The sequence below is a fragment of the Pinus tabuliformis genome, chromosome 4_1, assembly GCF_031772625.1.
Source record: "Pinus tabuliformis cultivar Carrire ecotype Pingquan chromosome 4_1, CPIR1, whole genome shotgun sequence".
Classification (NCBI taxonomy): Eukaryota; Viridiplantae; Streptophyta; class Pinopsida; order Pinales; family Pinaceae; genus Pinus; species Pinus tabuliformis.
In genome coordinates this window covers 474,000,719-474,025,991 of record NC_142303.1, presented here as the reverse complement: position 1 = coordinate 474,025,991, position 25,273 = coordinate 474,000,719, and the positions used below count along the sequence as shown (strand labels likewise).

The 25,273-nt window shown below is 37.2% G+C and overlaps 2 pseudogenes; both read left to right on the top strand.

Moving 5' to 3' along the window:
* The first annotated feature begins 20,028 nt into the window (after positions 1–20,028).
* LOC149176528 (3-ketoacyl-CoA synthase 11 pseudogene) lies at positions 20,029–21,141 on the top strand (annotated as a pseudogene).
* Positions 21,142–23,965: 2,824 nt separating this feature from the next.
* LOC149176527 (3-ketoacyl-CoA synthase 11 pseudogene) lies at positions 23,966–24,960 on the top strand (annotated as a pseudogene).
* The last annotated feature ends 313 nt before the right edge of the window (positions 24,961–25,273 follow it).

The window sequence follows — 25,273 nt, the reverse complement described above, 5'->3', positions numbered from 1 at the left end:
AAATATTTAATATGTTATTTAAGTTCTGCACTATATTTATTAATGGTACAATGATGTATGATATATTTTTTTAATTAAAATAACATAATGTACAAAGGAAAATGTTTGAATTTATATAATATAAAGTGATAATGCTCTTAAATTTAAATATTTATGATAAAATTAAATTGTAATGTAAATATTCTTTAAGATTGCTTTTGAATATATATTTTATTAATCACACTCACACTCACACTCATATATATTCTTTTCTTATGAGACCAAGAATCAACTTCTTATATTTCTTCACTTCTTATGTTAAATCTATTGTTTACTGCAACTTTGTGATTGATATCAAGCAGGGGACAAATCTTTGAATGGAATGTTCGTAGATTTATTAGTCCATTTTTTTGCATTTCAATAATGGGTTCGAGTATGGAACAAAAATAATGGGTTCGAGTATGGAACAAAAATAATGGGTTCCAGTATGTAAAAAATAATGAAATGATGTTCTTTTGGTGAATTGGCATCACTAACTGGAGAACTGGATGAAATCATTGGGATGAGCCTCATTTTGTAGCTTTGGCATTTTTGCAATCGTGCTGACATTGCCAATGAGAGATTTGATGCCCCCCTGATTGTCTCACTAAGTTTTCCATTCGTTCCAAGGGTTGACAGTCAGAGAAAAAAACAACTTGCTTGAAAGCATAAAGTGTTTTTCATATATTTAACATTATGTATATTATAGAAGTAAAAGATGAATCTTTTATCATATTATTCAAGTTCCTTTGGAGACGATGCTTAATAGTAAGTGGGTATTATGGTATACATTTTTATTTGCTAGGACACCCACATTAGTCTAGGATTTTATAACATAAGAAAACCTTTAAATCCCTGCAAAACCTTCCTCGTGAGGATTAGCTTGGGTGGATTATATTGGGTTTTTTCCCTGCATAGACTATTACTTTGCATAGCACTGTGCAGCTTATATTGGTTACTCACGTAGCAATGTTAAAATACAGATACTTTGCCTTGGCCTACTCTGTTTTGTCATTGGGTGATTCAACTTTCGGCGTTGAAGGACATTTCTAGACATTTTCTGTATTGCTTCATCTCTGGTAACAACCTTAATCTCCTTTCCAAGTTTTTGCTTCATTTCTATTCCATCCATGGACCATGCTAGAGAATCCTCTTCCATCAATTGTACATTAGCCACTGAGCAGCTACAGAGTCTTATAAATTTGATTCAAAATTATTTCCCGATTGAAATGATTTAGTTATAAATATGCTTTCTTGATAATTTAAACTTTATTCCTTTATGTTAAACTAATGCAAAGTGGTGCCATCATGACTGTCTTGTTTCTAGTGAACAGACTCTAGAAAATCTTAGTTAAAAACTTCAATAGCTTTGCTTATGTCTGTCAGAATTCTGGAATAGTCATATCCCTGTATTGATATTATATTCCACTTGGCATTTTTTTTGTCATCCACACATTAAGAAAGTGGAAAATAAATACATGCATGTACATTTACATTTAGAATGCATGCAGAAATTGATTTAGGACTTAGCATGTTCTCTCTGCTCTATGTTGAAATAATTTCACTTCTCTTTCCTTAGTAGCTAGGATTTTCACTGCAAAAAGAAAGTAAACGTCTGTTTATCATCTTAGATTGCATATTTAGGAATTGTATATGTACATCACGTGATCAACCTTAAAGGAAAACTTCTTAAGAAAGATCAACTGTAAAATACATTTCAATAAACATAAAAACGCTTTGGAACCTAACGCACACCATTTAGAAGTCTAGGTTAGAGACGTATTCTGGCGTCGTAAAGCTTGGTAACTATCACTTTCATCGTAGGTTGGGTGATTCCTCCTCTTTGAAACGACAAGTGCCAGTACGGACTTATGCTCCCACGTACCGTCAAGTATATATTGGGAGACCATAGTAGGCTATATCCTTTATCCTTAGGAAGCCGTGTCTGCCGCCCTATCGATCGTAATGCACTGAACACAACATTCGGGAAGATTGACTGCCATACCATAAAAGGTATTCTGCAGTTTTGCGATTGGTTTGGTAATCCCCCTGTCTAGATATCCAGAGTAGTCACCTTCGTTCTTTTCGGACTCCTTAAAAGAAAAGGACCATCTGAGCACTTTTCACTTCAGGCTCATTAAAAATCGAAGGCGACTAGAGTCATCTTTAGCTTTTTCTCGACTCTTAAAAATTGAAAAAGCAAATTGTGTCAAAGCATCATAAAATTTATTTAAATCGGAATAACCTCACTGCTCCCTCGTTGGTCTTAGGGTGAGAAAATGGAGTCCACCAATCAAGCATTTCCCCTTGGGGGAATCCTACTCCCTTTTCCTCTAGGGGAGATGTTGCTGCACCTCATATGGCTACATTGTCCCTTCCAGGGCTTGCAATTGGCCTGCCAGTATGGCTTTTCTCGACCTCTGTCATTCAAAACACCGTGACTCTTGAAAAATCAACTCAGCAACCAGATGATACTAGAGTTACCCAAATCGAAGGCGACTAGAGTCATCTTTAGCTTTTCCTCGACTCTTAAAAATTGAAAAAGCAAGTTGTGTCAAAGCGTCATAAAATTTATTCAAATCGGAATAACATCACGGCTCCCTCATTGGTCTCAGGTTGAGAAAATGGAGTCCACCAATCAAGGATTTCCCCTTTGGGGGAATCCTACTCCCTTTTCCTCTAGGGGAGATGTTGGTGTACCTCATATGGCTACATTGTCCCTTCCAGGGCTTGCAATTCGCCCGCCGGTATGGCTTTTCTCGACCTCTATCGTTCAAAACACCATGATTCTTGGGCAATCAAATCAGCAACCAGATGATACTACAGTTACCCCCAAACCTTCTACTTTGTTTGTTTCTCCCTCTCCTTCTTCCTCTTCGCTTGGTGGAACTATGCTTCAAAAACAATGATCGTATAAAAGTTGTTGTAATAAATTCAGCACAATGAAAAACATATAAGATACTTCGATTGTGTAGGGCTTACACATCAAATTTGTGATTTCAATAAATTCCAGAGGGATTTTAGAGAAATTAGACCGGAAAAACTTCCAAAAAATCACACTAAAAACAACTCGAAACTTAAATAATAAAACCTAAAACCTAATTCTAAAAGTAATAAACCTAAATAATGAACTAATATTTTTATTAAACTAAATTTATAAACCTATATTTTAAATCCAATATAATAAACTTTAAAAATAAAACATATATCTTTTAAATCCAATATAATAAACTTAAAAAGTAAAACATAAACTAGAATATATAGCTTAACATAAAATCATTTCACTTGAACATAAGTGAAGTTGTCTAATGAGGCGGAGGAATTGCGTGAACGGTCAAAAAAATTTCAAAAAATCTTGTAAAGGCAGTGTTTGAATCGTGTTTTTGATGGTAGAAATGGATTCAGCACCGTCAAAAACGTCTAGGACACCGAAAATTTTGAAATTTAACAACTATAATTTGGATTTACAAAAATTCTTCCCAGAATTTCTTTAAATATGACCGGAATTTCCATAACTTTCCATATCTCCTCCGCCTCATTAAACTACGCCTAAATGAAATAAGTTTTCTTTTCCAAAAAACCAAAAAAACAAATGTAAATTGATAATAATCTAGCGAAACAGTAAAAAGACAAAATTGAAGAACATTTTGGAAGGTTGTGCTCAAAAATCCGAACAATTTTTTGAATATAATATTTTTTTCACATTTCTCACTGCAATACCATCCGAAAAAGTCATCTAATCAATCACTCATAACATTAACATTTTACTTATCAATTCTTCTTTTATTTTTGTTTAATAATATTCTTGAGGAAACAACCAACTGCCTCACGCACTTGGGCGTTCCCTGGTGTAACTGCTGTCTAATTATGATGCAAATAATATTTAAATAAAAAATGCGTGGAACAGGACTAAAAAGGAGGTCTCTGGAAACGGCGCCATTGATTACCGTATAAACGGTACTGGGAAATGGTACTGCCACGTGTCAATTCAGTTAGTTATCTGGTGTGAGTTGGACAAGTCCACCGAAGTGGAGGAAATTGACACGTTAGTTATGTGGTGTTAGTTTTGGATAAGTCTATTTAGGTGCACGTATTGACTCAATTGTTAAAAGTTAAAAGTGGTTTGGCAAATTTTTTTTAATAAATTTTAGTGTTTCAACTGTGTTAATTAAATCATTCATTATGATTATTTTTATGAGAGGTAGTTGTAATTGACTAATTTCTCATGATTTTTGAATAGTTTGCTTAGCACTCATTGCATCGGGTGAGGGGTGATTTACGCTATGCTATTTATTTCACTAGTTTTCAATTCCACTTCTTCATCTCTCTGAGCATCACTTGGTGCAATGAGTGCTAAGTGGACTATTCAAAAATCATGAGAAATTAGTCAATTATGACTGCCTCTCATGGAAATGGTCATAGATGAATGACTTATGGAAATCGTCATAGATGAATGACTTACTTAAAGCAGTTGAATCCCAAAAAATGATATCTAATATAATGCACTGCTAAAACACCCAATAATTAAATCTTACTGTCTAAATCATGTTTTTGATTATGGAAATGGATTCAGTGTCATCAAAAACTTTTATTTACAAAAATCTTTGCCAAAATTTATCAAAATATTACAAAAATTTCCATAATTTTACAGAAAAAAAAACAATTGTTAGACCACGGGGGTAGTTTTAACTAAAGTTCATGTGAAACCAAATTTTATATATTTTGTACAAATTCTAAATGGCTTTATTTTTTTATTTTTTTCTCGAGGAAAAAGCATAATTTTCATTAAAAATTAAGAAAATTACATGTATGCCAGCATATGAGAAATTTTTTCACTACTATCCAGAAAGTTTTCAGTCCAAAATTCATGAGCACAAAAATAATATTTACATATCATCCTTCATTAAACATGAAGGGTCAATGGAAAACTAGGGCCATAATAGTTAAACAGCTGCAATATAAACAAAAATAAACAAAAATCAATTAGGATGATCTCATAGATCATTCCTGAAGGTATCCTGCCCCTTCAATGAAGGGTCTCTGATAAATCTAGAAAAAAATCTCATCCTTGTACTCCTAAATCAACCAGTGTCCTCTGATCAGTTGTGCGGCCTCTTTGGAAAGAAGATCAACGACTTCATTCCTTTCCCTGTAGATATGAGAATAGACAACAACCTCAAACTGAGATTTTAAGCATATAGCATCCTCTACCAAATCTCTAAGTGTGTGCAAGTGACAGTTATAGGTCCCATTGATCCAGTTTATGATGCGCTGAAAGTCCCAAAAAGTCAAAATTTTGTGGCATTGTTGTTCTCTGGCAAAAAAGGAGTATGTGTCTAAGGCTGTTTAGTTCGGCATAGTTATTTGTGCCCCTCCCTAGCCCCACTTTAGTTTTGAAAAAGACAGAATAATTTAAATGAAGAACAACCCTCAGGCTGAGTCGAGTCATCAAAATAGGCCCACAACTGGCTTCTGTTGATAATTATAATGGGACGCTAAATCGGATCCTTTGGGATCGTGTTGAAAATGGCCAGCGTATGATTGCATGTGGCCGCCCCCAAGATGTTTTTATCCTGAAAAATCCTTTAGTTCCGGATAAGCCATATACCCCAGCATACAATGAGAGGCAGGTTTTTTATTTTTTGTGTGGTAGCACTCGACCACCAAACTTGCCAAGCCTCATTTATGTTCTGACCTGCCCAGTGGGTTTGAATTGAGAGTGCCGAAGTTATGAAGTTCCAAATTTCGATCGAAATCGGGTAGTGAAGGAAGAGGTGATCTGTATCTTCCGAATTTGCTTTGCACAAGTAGCAGTGAGAAGGGCCATGGAAGTTGCGCTTTTTAAAATTTTGCTCAGTGGGGATTTTGTTTGAGAGTATGCCCCACATGAAGAGTCGAGATTTGTGGGGGGCTTTCAGTTTCCATATATGCTGCCACCACTAGTAGGTTTCCCCCATTGCCCAAGTCTCCATAATCGCAACAAAACCAGCCTTTATGGAATATTTGCCAGTGGGATCCTTTGCCCATATAAGTTCATCCTCACTATCAGTGATCCAGACATTAGCTTCCTCCAATGCTCCCCCAAACCTCTTTCGTTTATTCCCACATTCTCAAAGGCCAGCCACTGCAAATTTAGCCAAGCCGGGCGACCCACTGCCGTGATATGGGCAAGCTGTGATATCCCCACCACCATTAGGTCCTGTCACATATCTCTAGGTAGTATGTTGCATTCCCACTTCTAGCCCAGGCATCAGAGCCAATTCTGATCTGAGTACCATTCCCCACTTTCTAGGCTAATCCTTTCTTTATGATGTCAAAGGAGTGGGTAGTGGATTTCCAGATGCTCGAAGCCCCTAGTGTAATATTGATATGGGGTGGATGTGCTTGTTGTATACAACTTCCTTCCACATGCTGTTTCTGGTTATGATTTGCCATACCATTTTTTCTCCAAGGGCTTTTGCAAAGTCCAGTGGTTCCTTTAACCCCCATCCACCCCATTTTTTTGGCTTTGCAATCCGTTCCCATTTAACCCATGCAAAAGTTTTGCCGAAATTTTGACCTCGCCAGATGAATCTGCAACATATCTATTAGATTCTACGAAGGATTCCTTTAAGTATCCAAGCCAGTGACATCCAGTAGACTGGTATTGCCTCAAGAACTGATTTTATTAGGGTAAACCTACCAGCACGGGAGAGCCATTTTTGTTGCCATATATTTATTTGTGTTTCAATTTTTTCTAGCAGCCACGACCAGTCTGCAATACGGTACCTATTTGGCTTTAGTCTAAATCCCAAATATTTTAGACCTGAATCTAGATCATGTGTGACAAAACCGAAATGTTGGGAGGCAAATCTTTGTTCATTTTGGGGACAGGAGCTAAAGATGATAATTGATTTTTCATAATTCAGCTCCATACCTGTCACTTTACAAAAGAGAGATAGAATTGACTTGAAACAAGAGGTATCACAATAAGAGCCATTTAGGAAAATAAGAACATCATCTACAAATACAAGATGAGAGATAACAATCATGTCATTGATTTCCACCCCTCCTAGGGTTCCATTTGATCTTGCTAATTTCAAGAGTCTGTTGTGACCTTCCATAATCAGAAGGAATAACATCGGGGAGAGTGGGTAACCTTGTCTAAGGCCTCTCTCGGCATGGAAAAAGTCTAAAGCCATCCCATTAATTAGGACATTGAAAGAAACAAAAGTGAAACAACAACCTATCCAATTGATGAATTGATGAGGAAAACCGATATGGGCGAGCATGAGTTGTAGATAGGTTCAGTTCCCTCGATCAAATGCCTTGGGATAGATCTATTTTAAGGATGGCAGCTTTCTTGGAGAGAGTTTTAATCAAGTGAAGCATTTTTTGAGTGGTGCCTATGGCTTCATGAATTTGACAATGACTGAGGAAAGACAATTGTTCTTTTGAGATAATCTTGGAGGATTTGCTTAATATGAAGGGTGATGATCTTTGAGGTGATCTTATAGACACAATTACAGAGGGAGATGGGTCTAAAGTCATCAAAAGATTGGGGCTTTTCCACCTTGGGGATGAGGGCAATGAAGGCAGAATTGAGAGCCTATCACATCCTTCCAGTTGTTCTGGAGTCTTCAATGGCCAGCAGTAGGTCCTGCTCAATGAGATCAAAGAATTTGGTGTAAAATTCAATGGGCCAACCATCCGCCCTTGGGCTTTTGTCTTTGCTGAAACTTTGTAAGGCTACTTCCATTTCCCCCAAAGAGATTGGTAGATTTAGTGCCTCTTTCCTCTTCCTCAACAAACCGAGGCACAACTTCCGCAACCCAAAGGATCTCAGCTATATTTGTTCCCCTTGGGCTTTTATAGATGGATGATAAATGCCTAACTCTCGTATCCGCAAGCTGGGAAAAAGTGCTGGCATCTCTTCCATTTCGGTCTTTTAGTTCCTATATTGTATTACTCGCTTTCCTACCCCTGGAAAACTGTTGGAAAAAATTTGTGTTTCCATCACCCGACTTTAACCATAAATCTCTACTCTTTAAGCGCCAGGTCTCCTTGGTTCTTCTCAACAGCCTGATCAGTCCTTTTTCTAGATTTATAAGATGATCCTTTGATCGTAGGGAGGCATAGCTATTCAAGCCCAGTGATTCAAGATGTTTTAGCTTTGTTTCAATCCTGATTAGTTCCTCCTCATCCCTTTTCAACTTGGCCTTAATCCAACTAATAGTTTTTTATTTTAGATGGGTTAGGTTGTGAGATATGATTGTTGCTGGGGGTGGACCAGGTTCCCGACTATAGTGAGTCCAGCAATCCTTGACCAAAACATGAAAATCCTCCTCGCTGAGCCATGCTGCATTGAATTTGAATGGGGAACCCGGTTTGAGATTTGCATCCTCGATTTCTAGGAAAATCGGGGAATGGTCTGAGCGTCCCTCCGAACCAGCCCATTGAAGAATATGTGCTAGTTGATTTGTTAAGGGAGATTTGATTAAAAATCAGTGTAGCCGTCATGCTAGGGCATCCTCCCCTATTCTGCGATTCCTCCAGGTTGGCATTATGCGAATCGAATCAATGCTTATAAGATCATGGTAATCCAACATATTTAAAAAAAATTGTTAATGCATCTGATTGGACCCTATGACCCCATGACTCGGCCAACCCAAGTGAGAAATTAAGTTCTCCCCCAATGATTAGGTTCTTGGCTTGCATAAAGTCCACCTGAAACAATCTCTCCCAGAAAACTTCTCAATTCTGACATGGTCCATAAATATTAATAATCCTCAGGGGGATGTTGAGCGTGGTGTAAATGAAGTCAGCACCAAGAAAACCTTTTCCACCCCAGGGATTTGAGATCCTGATTGACGTTTTGTTGAAACCTAGTGCACAGCCCCCCGAACGGCCTCTCACATCCAAGAAGAAGAACTCCCAATCTGGCAGGAAGTGTTTTATGTATAGAGGGACCATCACCTAAGGTTTCTTGCAGTAGAAGGAAATCCAAATTTCTTGATAAGCACAGTCTTTTCAACGCCAATTTTTTATCCGGGCTGGCCAAACCCCTACAGTTGAAAGAGAAGCCTTTCATGGGTCAACCTTTGCAGGGTTCCCCTTTTCTCTAAGGACATAGTCTATGGGAGTTTGGATTCCTGAGGCCACCTCAAGGCTAGCCCTTTTGATTGTTTTTGAGAGACGAGATTGTTTGCCCCAGGGGACCTTGGGAGGAAGGGGAGGGGGCGGGTCCTCATCCAGTCCGAAGGTATGGAGGGAGGGTGGATTGGAGCACATGTTGTAATGGTGAGAGGAGGCGGAGGTCGAATCCTCAGAGGGGTTGCGAGAGATATTTTTATGGACAATAGAGCAGGGGGAATTAAGGATGTGCACAGGGGCAGAAGCCACATGGAAGATGAAGGGGCTTAGATTAACATTATTAGAAGAAAATTTCGACTTACAATTTGTAGATGCAGAAATAGTTAACATACATTCATTTTTAAATTGAGTATGGAGGGGAGAATAGGTACCCGAAAAACCTAAGTTTTCCCTGGCGCGCGCTTTGGTAATCGGGGCTTTCGTGGTCCAATTGTCCGACTCGGGGTGCACAGAAGACGGCCCATCCAGACCCTTCCTCGAGATGCCTTGTAGCATGTTGAGTTCCTCCATTCCCGACTCTGTTTGAGTGCAGGTTGCTACAAAGCATTTCGGGGGACTCGGCCTTCGCCCAATGACCAGGGGGCATTACTTGTAAAGGTGGCTAACCTCATGGCATCTCCGGCACCTGAAGGGAATGCCCTCATAATCCAGTTTCTGCCAACGGATAATATTGCCCATATGAAAGAGATAGCTTTCCACCAGGACCTCTCTTGTGTCCATGTGAACAAGTGTCTGAGCCATTGCCAAGACCCCCAAGTCCATATACAATCTTTCATGATCAAGGTATGTGCCCAAGTCATCGCCAATCACCTAAAAAATATCCTTAGACTAGAATTGCAGTGGGAGACCTGGAAATCGAACCCGAAGGGAATGCCCTCATAATCCAATTTTTGCCAACGGATAATATTGCCCATCTGAAAGAGATAGCTTTCCACCAGGACCTCTCTTGTGTCCAGGTGAACGAGTGTCCGAGCGATTGCAAAGACCCCCGAGTCCATATACAATCTGTCATGATCAAGGTATGTGCCCAAGTCATCGCCAATCACCTAAAAAATATCCTCAGACCAGAATTGCAGTGGGAGACCTGGCAACCGAACCCATATCGGCCCTGCTCCTAGGCTTTCCTTCTCCGGGTCAAACAGAGGTGTCTAGAATTTGAGGAGGATCGGGGTCATCTCCAAATGCCAGTAGTGAGTCAACACCCAGTTCACATTGTCCATCTTTGAGAAGATTGAGGAAAACCAACCCTTGGACATTGCCAAAGCCGTGGGAAGTTGTTCCAGTACATTCCCCCAGACTTCCATGGTCCATGTCTTCAGACGACCCGATGTATATTTTCTTCCTCAGACTCGGCACACCAACACTGTGCTCTCTGTCAACGTTGCTTTGCCCATGTTGATTCCTTTCCCGAAAACTAGTAGACGACCCCTTTCCCTTGTTTTGGAATGCTTGGACTACTTACCAGTCTTCGCCTTTGGGCCTAGGTCGGAGGGTTGTTGTCGTTCAATCTCCACCGGGCTACCATCCAAGTCCAAGGCACGGGTCACGTCCCCCTCCACTTCCTTGTTCACTATTCCTTCAAAAAACCTCGAGGATGGAGCGCTGCTTTCAGGAGAAAAATTTGTGAAAGCTTCCAAGTAGGGTTTGGGCTTGCTAGTAGGGATGTGCTATGTTGCCTGTGTATCTGATGGGGCATTTGTGCTGAGACCTAGTCCTTCCGACCCTATAACAAGGAAACCCTCTCTGATTAGAAAATCATTGCGTGCTGGTTCTGCCCACTCCAGGTTAGTAGTTCTGAGGGTGACGGAATTGAGAGGAAAGGAGAGCTCGTGCCTTCAACGAGGTTTATAAACCCCTTTGTAACCGCCACGATCGGTTGAGAGAGGTCCAATCCCTGTAGTGACACTTCCATGTAGGCCATATCTGACCCACACTCGCTTACTCGATCTTCCGGTGGGATGGGAGTATCCGATCTAAGACTAACTTCGGATAACGAGTGTGACTCCAACCAGATGTCGGAGTGAATAAGACTGTCCAAAGAATAATCTACTATTTCTTCCTTATATCCCTCCTCCATTCATGCAACAAAACCCCCTTAACCACAACTTGAAAGAAGTGAAAATGGCCAACTATGTCTTGGGACAATGTGAGAATACCAGGTCAAACCCCATGAAACTGTCTTGGAGACGCCTTGTAACTGCCGCGAGTAGCACTAGAAACCATAGCCTTGGAACCACCACGGGTATCAAGAAAAAAAGCCTCTGCCCGCAAAGGGGTCGCGACATCAAGTTGCTAAGGTGATGGGAGAATGGTTCTATGACAGAAACCCTCTAACCGGTAGCAGAGTTGTGCCCACATGAAAAAAAATGCCTGAAAACACCTTAAAGGAAGCTTAACACCTACTTATCTTCAAACAACGAAACCTATCATGAGCACTTTTCTAACCTGTTCCCATTTCCCATGGGAGACCGTTAACCAGAGCCCAGGCATGTTAGGGTTTCATGCAGGTTCAAGCTAAATTCGTGGTCGAAACCCTTCGCCTTCTTTTTTAGATAAAATCACCAGAGCTCCATTTTCTCCATTCAATTTACGTATTTATTACAATGTTTTGAATATTTATTACAATGTTCAAAGCCTTTATAAAATAATTTGATAAATAAAAATTATGATAATTTAATTCTATTCATAACACTTCAAAGTATTACAGAATAGAACCCATACTTTTTAGACTTTAAGTAAAAAAATATTCAAATTCACCTCACTCATTTTCATATATATAATATATAATAAAGTATAATTTTAATAACATTACATACAACATTACATTAGATTAAAATTTCAACATGGAATGGTTTTTAAATGTTAGATTAAAATACTTGTAATGTGATCTTAATTTGACTTGCATTATTTTATAATGGGAAGATAATGATGTCGTTTCTTAAGTTTAATATTTATATTATTAAATTTTAAATAATAAATTAAATTTGGTTTAATAAGTAAGAATTCGTTACTAATAAGTAAGTTTTAAATCATAAATTATTTTTGAATGTACCATTTAAATATTTATATAATTTCAATTTGACATGCATTATTTAAAATACTTATATAATTTCAATTTGATATGCATTATTGAAAACGTAAACGTAAATACATTGATGTTACTCTTAAGATAATTAACTAAATCTAAAAACAATTAGTCAAGCAAGGGAATATCCTTGCAGGATGCGGTCACTAGAGGTTTCTGAATTCATATAGAGCAACATCGGCATCGAGTTGTACAAACAATAGACCTTCGCAGTTCAGTAACATGAGCTTACTCGTGGGTAACTATCCTTCGTCGTAATCTGTTAGTAATATCGGTTAGAAGGATAGTCCAACATTATGAGATTCCAGCAATCTTAATATAATTTTTTGAAAAAATGACCGGATTTTGGTATTTTTTTTTGTCGTCTGGGCAAAATTGATGCCTTGATAGACAATGCGAAAGTTAAGTTGTCTTGCACCATGTTGGGTGTTATTTGCATGCACATTTTGGAATGCTCATGTATATGTACTTTTTTTTTTTTCCTCAAAAAAAGACGTACTTTTCATTAAGTAAATGAAAAAGATACATTTTATATATGTTGTGATCAACATTCAAGTATAGCTATCATATATAGACAAAAGCTGCATGTATAAATAGGGTCAAAATCATCAACTATATGTTCTGGCTATTCGAAATAATAAGCTAGTAACTCACTATTCATACCTACTGATAAGCATCTGAGCTTCACTTTTTTTAAACATAAAAAAATTATCCATTGAAGGACCCAAGAGTTACCCATACAAAAAATTATATCATCATGAACCATATTCTTCTATCTGCGTCAACTGATAAAAGGAACTAGGTTGGAAACTGGAAAAAAATTACATGTAGGTGAAAATTAAACCCTCCTCAAGGAAGGGACGTTATAGATATTCTTGTGTGCTTCCATCTAGCATCTTTGTGGTCATCCATGAACTAGGAGCTTGTCCCACAACCCATTTAGAGAGGGCATCTGCTACAAAGTTTCTCTCCCTGTAGATATGCCAACAATCAATGAAGTCAAAGTATGATTTTAAATGTAATACATGTTCATGTAGTGGACGAAGAGCATAAGAATGACATATTTGAACATCATTAAACCAGTTAACCACTAACAAAGAATCCCTAAAACTATGAAGTCTACAACAACCCTCTTCAACTGCAAAGCAAAGTAATAATTTTAGTGGCAGTATTTATGTAAAGTTATTGGTTCCTTGTCATAGACCAATATGTGCTTAAAGAAAAGGTATTATTGCATATAAAAAACTATTCCCCCTCCACAAGCATTGTTCCCATCAGATGCTCCATCAAAATATGCCCAAGGGAATGAGTGATCAATTTCCTCAGCTATAATAGTAAAAGGAACTGGTTCCTTCTCTAAATTGGGAATAGACAAGTAAATGGCCTAGCCAATACGAATGAAACCACCATATTTGGTGAAGAAACTTTGTCCTAGAATGTTTCTTTTTTCCTCATGATCCATACTCCCCAACAAATCAAGGGGAGTAAATTCCAGAGAGTTTTGTCAGGAACATTATCCCACCAATTTTTCCATGTCTGGTTAAATTCTTCATTTATCCATTCAGGTAAAACATCCAATCCGCTCCTACACTCCATCTATACCACCTTTTGAAAGGGATAGTCCAACAAGAGGCGGTCTACAATCTCTTCATTGTTTTTACATATTATGCACCAACTCAACCCTTCCTTTCTCCCTTTTTGGACATTTTCTCATGTCAATATCTTATTCTCCAAAAGACACCATAGAAATAAATTTTCCTTAGCATTACATTTAATCTCCAAAGATTTTCCCACCACCAAACTATATTCTTGTTCCTAGAGGAAGACACTAGGTGCACATAACCTTCATTTGGAATATAAACCCTCGAGGTTGAGTATATCCAGAAAAGAGTTTCCTCTTATTTATGAATCCTAATATGTGATCTATCCAATACTCTAATGAATTCTTGCCAAAGTGGTCTATGAGCCTCTATTAATTGAAGTTGCTCAGCACCATCCATCCTTGTTTCAATATGGTGGTATTGTTCAAATCAACAAACTAACTAAAAAGAAACTCTTCCATTCTCATTCAAAGTCGTGACAAGGTCTCTTGGAAACCTATACTCCTCTGCACATCTAATCTAAGGATCGATGCCTATCCTTAACTTGTCTCCATTCCCTACTTTCCATTTGAGCCCGCTTCCAATCACTAGAAAGGAAGTAAGCATGCTTTCTAAACCACCAATCCATTTTTTGTCTCTTATTATGCTTTCTGATCCATTCTTTAAGAGTTAAAGGAAAAATATATTTCTCGTATACCATTGTTGTCCAGAGGATGCTTGTATCCAAGAGTCTCTAGCCAAATTTTGCTGCTAAAGTTTTTGAGAAAAGTTGTAGATTCTTGATTCCACATCCTCCCCATACTTTGAGAGTTGTGATTTAGTCTCACCAGACCCATGGAAAACTAGATCCTCTTTCGTGCCAAACCATAAGAATCTATTGCATAGTTTCCTCATAGCATCCAAAATACATTTGGGGATCAAAGTGAGTGACATCCAAAAATCTGAAAGAGCTTCCAAAAACTGATTTAATAAGGACTAGCCTCCCTTCTCTCGACAACCACCTGAAGCTCCACATGTCTAAGTGTTTTTCCATTTTTTCTAGTAGTCATGTCCAATCCTCTTTATTGTACATATTAGGCTTTAAATGGAAGCATACGTATTTTAACCCTTCCTCCAATGGCTTGATTTGAAAAGGAAATAAATCCCTGAAACTTCTAAGTTCACCTATTGGAAGCCCCTGATAGGAAATCATGGGATTTTTCACATTACTTGCATTCTCATGGATTTTTGAAAGAGACTCAAGGCTTCTTTGAGGGTTATCATATCCTCTCGAGATTCATTGATGAACAAAAGAATACATAAAAAAAGTGATGATTAACACATCTGCCACCTCTACACGCCCCAGATCCCCTCTTCTTTTTGCTTCAAGTAATAATAAACTATGCCCCTCTACCACCAAAATAAAGAGAAAAGGTGATAAGGGGCATCCTTGTCACAACTCACGTTGTGCTCGAAAGAACAGAGATGTTTCTCCGATTAAAACTGTGGATGAAACTAAAGTAATGCAACTCATTACCCAATTTATAAATGGTACTTCAAAACCCAAATGAGTTAAAATTAAATGTATGAAGGTCCAATTGACCTTATCATACGCTTTGGAGATATCTATCTTGATTAATTTCCCGCTCAATTTTATGATCTTGAGACTATGTAACCTCTATTTCCTAGGATTTCTTTGCTAGGATCTTACTATAACTATTGCAAGGATGTTGTTCATAAACCATAATTCACCAAACCATAAATATATGGGGTTTCATTATATAACCTAGACATTAAAAACAAACCCTAAAGAACTATGGTTTTATTATGACATTATCAAAACCCTAAAATTTAAAATAATAGGATTTTATCATATGTTCTAGACTTTATCAAGAATCCCTAGGAAGGATAGGGTTTAATAATCAACATTGACATACCCTTAGCATTAAGATGCTAGGGTTTTATAGTGAACCTTAAGGGTTATGGTTTCACATGAATGAGAAAATTACAAGAGATAGTATAACGAGGGTAGATTCAATCTAATGATTAATCACCCTAACAAGAACCTTTATGATTCAAAACTCTAGACATAAAGATGTCAGTAAATTAAAACAAATTTCAAAAGAAGAATGATAATTCTTTTTTGCAACAAAACTTTTAGTTTAAGACATACCTTGAGTTTTTCTTTAACAAACTTTGTAGGACATCAATTCTTTAAGGGCTTCTTTTGCAACATAACTTCTTCCATGCTTCAAGTCTATCCTTTGAAGTTTTCTCCATTACTTGCGTGTATTTTGTAGGCTTTCCTATTGAGGAAAATATAAAGAAAAGGTTTAGTGTACAATACAAGCAAATATCCATATGAGGAGGAAACCAATCATTAAAGATAAGCCAAAGAACAATATACTTAAATTTTGGAAAAATTGTGAAGACTCCCTCTTAATCTAATATTTCTAAGGGATACCTACCACTTATCAAAATAATTAAAAAATGCTCTAACAAGATATTTTGAATCTATCAACTATGAAAATCAAAGCATATTACAAAACTTGAAATAGTAGACTAAGAAGGATATGTAAGAGGAGACTTAATACTATAAGTCCTTGACTTCATATTCTTCAATATTTTTCTTCTTAGGTGGGGTTTCATCAACGACATTTGCATGTTATCTTTCTCTCTTCTTATTCCTTGGATTCTCAGGACATTTACTTTTATAATGTACAATTTTGTGGAAATTGTCGCACCCAATCTTTAATAGTTCAACCTTCTTCTTTGGTCCTTTGAACTTCTTGAATCTTCCCTTCTTTTTGTGATGTGCAGAGTAGGCATTAGAAGTGTTTTATTATTCATCTTCCTTCTTGTTATTTACTAATGGGATTTGGGATTCTTCTTGACTACATGCATTCCACATTTGTTCAAAGGTAACTACTAATTCCTGATGCAAAAGAGCTCCAAGATTTTGGTAGACATATTAGTGCAACAATCATGAGTTCCTTTTCAGGTACAAATTCATCAATCGCTTGGATTTCGTCTCTTATTCTAGAGATCCTTACAAATTATGATGACACAATATCATCCTTTGTCATTTTTGTTGTTCTTATTTCATTCTTGAGACTAGCTATTTAACCAATATTCTTAATGGTGAACAACTTGGAGAGGGTTTCATACATTTCTTGAGTGGAATCTATATTGGATATGTATGGGATTAGATTTTCCTTTACTCCATTTACTATCAAATTCATGGCCAAGATGTTGATTTCCTTGAATTTCTCATTTTCTGCATCATCTGTAGGTTTCTTAACTTTTCCTTGAATAAGATCTAAAACTTTATGCTTAGTGAGAATAAGATATATCCTCTTCTTCCATGCCCTGTAATTGGAGGCTCCTAGCTTATTTTTTTTTGTCTTCATTGTGGTTGACATTGTCTCTATATATAGTAGGACTCTTCTTATATGATCATTTTCCTAATGACATTCTTTTGTTCCTTCCACCTTAACTCTTCTTTCAATTGACCTTCGGGCTTCCTTTTCCTTCCTTCTTCACCTTAGCTCTAATACCATGTTAGAAAATCGGAAAGGCATAAAGATTTTCTTATGTTGATAATTACTTGTGATATTATTGTAGTTTATTATCTTATCTTCATGTTCTTCTTTTATCTTAGTTTCATCAAGAAATCATCAAATCAAAACATGAAGATTAACAACACCATATGTAGGCACTCATCCATGGCTAAAACCCCTCTATAGGGAAAAACCCAGTCAAACTCTTCCACTAGTAAATCAAATTGAGATATACCAAGACCTTAGACCCAAAACACCTTCCTCCAACATCAAATTAGTCTTCGAAGATTATTCGGCAACTTCAGCCCAACAACAATTCAGAATGTCAACCCCTAGCTACTCTAGAATTTTGGCCCAGCTATAGTACTACAATTTCGATCCTTTCAACAACCCAACAAATTTGCATGTGTGAGACAAGGAGATAGAAAATTTAACTTCTTATGTTTGAAAAAGACTTCCTTCTCCTTCGCTAGGGTTTCCTTCCTCTTCCTTGAATTTCATACCCTTTTTCTATCTCCAACTATTGTAGATCGAACTTGTTGTGAATGTGCTCCAAATGAGTCGAGTTGTTGTCCTTTTATAGTGGTTTCTGCCTCTCTAATTATGCTGACTTGTCCTGGTGGAGGCCGACTTGGTTGAGGAGGCCTACATGACATATTTTACATAAAAATAAATTTCTTTCTTGATTGACAAAACCCAAGAAGAATATTTTACATTATGACATGGACAAGGACACTTGAAATAAATCCCAGAAGCCTACAATGGAAGCTTTGACTTAAGAACCATTGACCCAAGCATGCAACCCATGCTTTAATAAGTCAATTTCATTTATGATAAAATTTCTTTTTATTTATTTTGACAAGTACATGACTTCATGACTCAAATACAGTTATGAAGACTAACACTAGTTACATTTTTCAAGACTTCTAAGAATGTCTTTTGTTATTTTCATCCTTGATGGATTCATGAAAATTCATGCCTCTTCATATATGTGTTCACTTTCTTAACATCATTGGTGTGACAAGCCTATTGGTCCAACTGTAATCTTTCCCAAACCCTCGACATGTGAAGATATGAATAAATAGAATGCACACAACTTCTCAAAATAAAGCACCCTTCACCTATGTAAACATAAATTGGGAAATCTTGAAAACAAGGATGAGAGATGCTTTGCAAAATTAACTAACTGCAAATGCCATAAATCATAATGAATTTGTGCAATATGAGGATGAAGATGAAGGACAAAAATCCAACATAGATAATGTTCTTTGTGAAAATATAAGCAACCATAGCCTTCGACGATAGCTAGGTTATTTAAATATTTTGACCAAATAAATCAAGGAAATTTTATGGAAACTTGTTTGTTTAAAAAGCTTGTCGAATGTTACTAGTCATTGTATAAACATTATAAAATATTTAGTGATATATTTTTAAATTTTTTTTTTTTTTTTTTTTAATTGAGCTCCATGGGTTAGCTCAATTGGTCTAGACTTAAAGCACCTTTTCTATTGAGAAATCATGTGTTCAAATTTAGGTGTAGGGGAAGATTTTGGGAGCTGTTGTAGCAGCTACAACAACACTCTTAACCCCTCCCATGAAATTTGAACCAATAACCTAATAAAAACTAAACCCCACACAAACTAACTAATTTAACTCGCATAAATAACTCAGAAAGATACTTATTTATACAAATAGTTTCCAATAACAATATATGCATGAATATAGTTTTTTCACATTTTTCTTTGTTACAGTGTCTCCGAGAAGACGAACAAACTCACATTCCACTTTTTGTCATCAATAATTTTTATTTTCTTAACCTAAATAAATCTTAATTAAAATTAAAATTAATTACATCATAAGGTGTTCCCCTTTGAAATGAACTCCCCTCCCTTCCATTGTGTCTCGACGTGGTCCATTAGATGGATTGTTAAATGATGAAATAATCTTCAGCCATCATCCGTCAAGAACGTTCTAAGCAATTGGGAATATTGTGCTTGGAAGGTACGACGCGATCATCTGTGAAGAACGTTCTAGGCAATTGAGAATATTACACTTGAAAGGATCCCAGTGAGTGCGTTCATGACGTCTTCCAACCTTAAGATGGTTGTGCCTCCCTCAATTTGAGATGGTTGTGCCAATAATCCCTTATTTTGAGCACATGATAATCCCGTGCAGGATGGTGAATGGTTAGCTTATGTCTGCACATTCAATATGTTATGAGTAGCACCATATGTCTCACCATCATTTAGTTTGTTATGAGTAGCACCATCTGTCTCACCTCATTCGAACTTGTGCTTTCCCAAGAAACACTTTGCAACAAAGTCGCTCGCCATGAGGTCTGAGGCGACACATGCAAATTTTATGGGTATATCAAAGTGGGTGGTAGTATTCAAAACATTTTTGGTTTGGATTCTCATATTTTTTGAGCTCAATCCCCTTTTCTCATTCGAGTTCGCAAATTTTTTTATCTGCTTCCTGGTTTCTTATTCATGTTCGCAAATTTTCATATCTCTATCTTCTTGTCTGATTTGGGTTAGCAGTTTTTGGTATCTCTATCTTCTTTTCAGATTTGGGTCCTCATTTTTTTCCCTTGCAAATTTGGTTTTGGGTGTTTTTAAGACACGAAACCCAAAAATCTCAAGGAAGGGGCTGATCTCGCGTCAATGGAATCCAGGAAGTAAGCTCAAGTAGCAATATCAGTCAAAACAAGTCAAAACTCCTAGATTTTCTCCAATCTGCGAAACTGAAGTATGTGAAATTGGGCTATCACTATGTGATTAGCTATGCAATGTATCTGTTTTTATCTCCCATTATAGTCATTATCGTAGCAGAATCGGGTAGCTTTGATCCTTAAGATCTGTTTGATTTATGGCACCATCTTCATTATAATCTAGTGACTCTAATTGTATGTTCCACATTGTTGGTCTTTGTGATAACATTGTACTTTATGACTAGGCCGAGGCCCATTTACCTTGTAGATTTTGCATGCTATAAGCCGGATGATGAGGGAAAATGCACTAGAGAAGTTTTTATGCGTTGCTTAAGTTTGATTGGTACGTTCTCTGAATCAAGCCTGGATTTTTAGAGGAAAATCCTTGAGCGTTTAGGGTTGGGAGAGGAGACATACTTACTTGAGGCAGTGCTGAGAGTGCCCCCAAATCCATGCAGGGCAGAGTCTACAAAAGAGGCGAAGATTGTCATGTTTGGAGCCCTTGATGAGATTTTTGAGAAGACTGGTGTTAAGCCTAAGGATATTGGCATACTTGTTGTGAATTGTAGCCTTTTCAAACCCACACCTTCGTTGTCTGTGATGATTGTAAATCATTACAAGTTAAGGGGGAATATAGTCAGTTTCAATCTAGGTGGAATGGGTTGTAGTGCAGGGATGATATCTATTGATCTAGCCAAGGATTTGCTCCAAGTTCATAGAAATTCCTATGGAATTGTTGTTAGCATGGAGAACATAACATTGAATTGGTATTTTGGTAACAACAGATCCAAGCTGGTATCAAATTGTATTTTTAGGATGGGAGGCGTTGCAATATTGTTATCTAACAAGAGATTAGGTAAGAGGAGGGCAAAATATAAGCTCGTGCAGATCGCGAGGACTCACAAGGGAGAAAATGACAAGTGTTTCCAGTGTGTTTTTCAAGAGGAGGATGAAGTGGGGAAGATGGGAGTTTTCCTTTCTAAATACCTTTATTGTTGGAGTTTCATAATCTTGTTTAACATCTCTATATTGTCACATTGGATCACTTTTCAATAGGCTTGGAATGTGTTAGGCCCCTATACAACTAGTGTAACCCCTTATTGTTATTAGTACAACCCGCTTATTATATTGATGTACCCATGTAGTGCCCATATTGTTACTAATGTGCCCCATAGAAGCCCACTATTGTTATTATTGTGCCCTTACATTATTATTGTTATGTCGGCTCTGATTATGTTATGACCCCTTAGACTCCTATATATAGAAAGGAGGTCTTTTCATTTGTATCATCCAAGAATTGTTCATTTATTTAATGTAAAGGAGGTTTCCCCCTCGAAGAGGCTGAATTCTAAGGCGTTGATCTATCTTTTCTATCTTTTCTTGAGCTGGTTTCATAACATTTGGTATCAGAGCTTTGGATTCTAGGGTTTCGCTGCTCCAAACAGGTCATCGTGGCATTTTCGCTATAACTATTTTTTTTTCTGTGACGTTTCAGAAGTCGCAAAAAAAACCCATTTGATAAGAAATCGCGCTGAATCTTAAGTCCGAATTTCAGAGCTTTTCGCGCGATATTTTCGAAGATATGATCTGAGGAAGTTGGTCTTTTTTCAGACTCCTAAATTACACTCAAAACAGGTGACCTGGGGAAAATCGTCATAACTTTCTTTCTGAGCATCGGATTGAAATTTCGTAAGAAGGTACAAAACGAGGACGGACTGTAGCTTTCTTTTATATATTTTTCAGAGTCAAGGGTTGAAACAGTGACCCGTGGCACTTCATACAAGTTCGCTCTACTGAACTAGTCTATAATCAGGTCACTGCGGGAGATTGTGCATAACTCTTTCTCGGAGAATCCAATTTGGATCAGAATAGTGGCATTGGAAATAGGACACAGAGGGCTAATACAGGTAGCAATTTCAGAACTTAAATATCCACAAGTACAGAGTTACAGTCGTTTCAAGTTCGAGGTCTTAAAATCAAGAAAAAGAAAGATGAGGAAGTTTGATGGCAAGGATCCGGTAAATTGGATACTTCAGATGGAGCAATATTTTGATCTACATGGTGTACCACTGTTACAAAAGGTATGTATTGCATCTTCATATTTAGAATCAGATCAATTTTTATGGTATAAAGGGCTTTGTTCTCGTAAAAAACTTGTTACGTGGTCAATTCTCACTGAGGAAATGATAGCACATTATGAGGATACAAAGAGCAACACCTTCTTTAGAGCAACACCACAACAATTGTAAAGAGTAAAAGGGCTTTGTGACATATTTGAAAGTAAAATTATGGCAACAAGGAAGTCTACCCCTCACAACTATAAAGATGGACGTGTTGTTCCTCCTAGCCTTCCACAACCTACAAGGGTTACACCACAACAATTGGAAGAAAAAAGAGAAAAAGGGCTTTGTTACAATTGTGATAGCAAATGCACTAAAGGTCATAAGTGCGCTGAGAAGAAAATATTTTACATAGAGTATGAAGAGGAGGAAGAAAAGGGTCAAGAAACATCAAAAGAAGAGGATATATGCCAGGACCCGACCCCAGAGAATGAAGAAATGAATCAGAACATATCTTGTAAACTATTGGCAAGAATGACCACTCCTAAAACTCTCAAGATAGAAGGAAATATCAAGAAGAAAAAGGTGCAAGAAGTGGAAGATCACATCAAGAAAGAAGAAATGAATCCAACCATATCTTGTAATTCACTAGTCGAAATTACCACTCCTCAAACTAGCAAGACAGAAGGACATATCAAGAAGAAAAATGTTCAAGAAGTGAAAGATCACATCGAGCGTCAAGAAATGAATTCAACCATATCTTGTAAAGGATTGGAAGAAATTACCACTCCTCAAACTCTAAATATAGAAGGACATTTCAAGAAGAAAAAGGTTCAAGCAGTGAAAGATCACATCGAGCATCAACAACAAGTTCTCCAACTTTTAAAGGATAACCCCACTTCGGTGCAAAATCAAGTGAAACAACAGGTAGATCAACATCATAGTGAAAAATGTTTTGATGTAGGCGATTGGGTATTTTTACTGCTACATCTAAAGCAAGCTATTTATGAGAAGGAAATGTTGGCAATACTACATGCACTTAAAAAATGGCGACCTTACCGAATGGGAAGACTCTTCAAGGACGAGGATGTGGAAGCATTGTTTTGTGCTATTTCTATTATCCAACCAGATTGGATAAACGAAGCAAGGGATGAATGGAAGAAGGACAAAGAAGTATGGCCACTTATTCAAAAGTTGAAAAAGATCCCAATTCAAACAATATTGCCAGATATTGAAAAGGAAGGAAAAATCATATTGGAACCTGGAGCAGTCACAGAAACAAGAACCCGACAGCTACGAAATCGATCAATTTCAAAGTATCTCATCAAGTGGAAGAACTTACATGCTGAAGATTCCACATGGGAGGACAAGAATTTTATACAAAAGCATCAAGAACTACTCAAGCGTTGAGGACAACGCTTTTTGAAGGAGAGGGGCATGTTAGGCCCCTATACAACTAGTGTAACCCCTTATTGTTATTAGTACAACCCACTTATTATATTGATGTACCCATGTAGTGCCCATATTGTTACTAATGTGCCCCATAGAAGCCCACTATTGTTATTATTGTGCCCTTACATTATTATTGTTATGTCGGCTCTGATTATGTTATGACCCCTTAGACTCCTATATATAGAAAGGAGGTCTTTTCATTTGGATCATCTAAGAATTGTTTATTTATGTAATGTAAAGGAGGTTGCCCCCTCGAAGAGGCTGAATTCTAAGGCGTTGATCTATCTTTTCTATCTTTTCTTGAGCTGGTTTCATAACAGAATGCATTTTTTTCCCTTGTGGATTTGGTTTTGGGTGTTTTTTAATACATGGAAACCAAAAAGCTGGAGGACGGGAGTGATCTCGCGTCAATGGAATCCAGGAAGCAGGCTCAAGCAACAATATCAGTCAAAAAAATTAAAAAACTCTGAGGTTTTCTCCAATATGTGAAACTGAAGTATGTGAAATTGGGCTATCACTATGTGATTTGTCATTCAATGTATCTATTTTTATCTCCCATTATAGTCATTGTCGCAGCAGAACTGGGCACGCTTGAGGCTCAAGATCTGTTTGATTTATGTCACCATCTTTGTTATAATCTAGTGACTGTAATTGTATGTTCGACATTGTTGGTCTTTGTGATAGCATTGTACTTTATGACTAGGCTTAGGCCAATTTACCTTGTAGATTTTGCATGCTATAAGCCGGATGATGAGAGAAAATGCACTAGAGAAGTTTTTATGAGTTGCTTAAGTTTGATTGGTATGTTCTCTGAATCAAGATTGGATTTTTAGAGGAAAATCCTTGAGCGTTCTGGGTTGGGAGAGGAGACATACTTACCTGAGGGAGTGCTGAGAGTGCCCCCAAATCCATGCATGGCAGAGGCTCGAAAAGAGTTAGAGATTGTCATGTTCGGAGCCCTTGATGATCTTTTTTAAAAGACCAGTGTTAAGTCTAAGGATATTGGCATACTTGTTGTGAATTGTAGCCTTTTCAATCCCACACCTTCATTGTCTATGATGATTGTAAATCATTGCAAATTAAGGGGGAATATAGTCAGTTTCAATCTAGGTGGAATGGGTTGTAGTGCAGGATGATATCTATTGATCTAGGCAAGGATTTCCTCCAAGTTCATAGAAATTCCTATGGAATTGTTGTTAGCATGGAGAACATAACATTGAATTGGAATTTTGGTAACAACAAATCCAAGTTCGTATCAAATTGTATTTTGAGGATGGGAGGTGTTGCAATATTGTTATCTAACAAGAGATTAGAGAAGAGAAGGGAAAAGTATGAGCTTGTGCACACCGTGAGCACTCACTAACACGAACACGTGTAGCTGATGTTGTGTAGTTGATGTTATTCTTATGTTTAGTTTTCAAATTGGAGTTATGTGTAGTTTTATTCAAGGGTAGACCTTAATTCACATAGAAATTCAAAATTTATTTACAAAATTGTTATAGTCCTTTGTAGACACATATTTCAAACTATAAAAATATTGCTTTGTACTGATTATAAGATTGTCTACAGTGAGAGAAAGTGATCAAGAAGAAATATGGAGAAATTTTACCAATGCAACCTTGGATTTCAAAGGTAGCAAATCACAATCTATTTGAGAAAGTGATCAAGAAGAAATA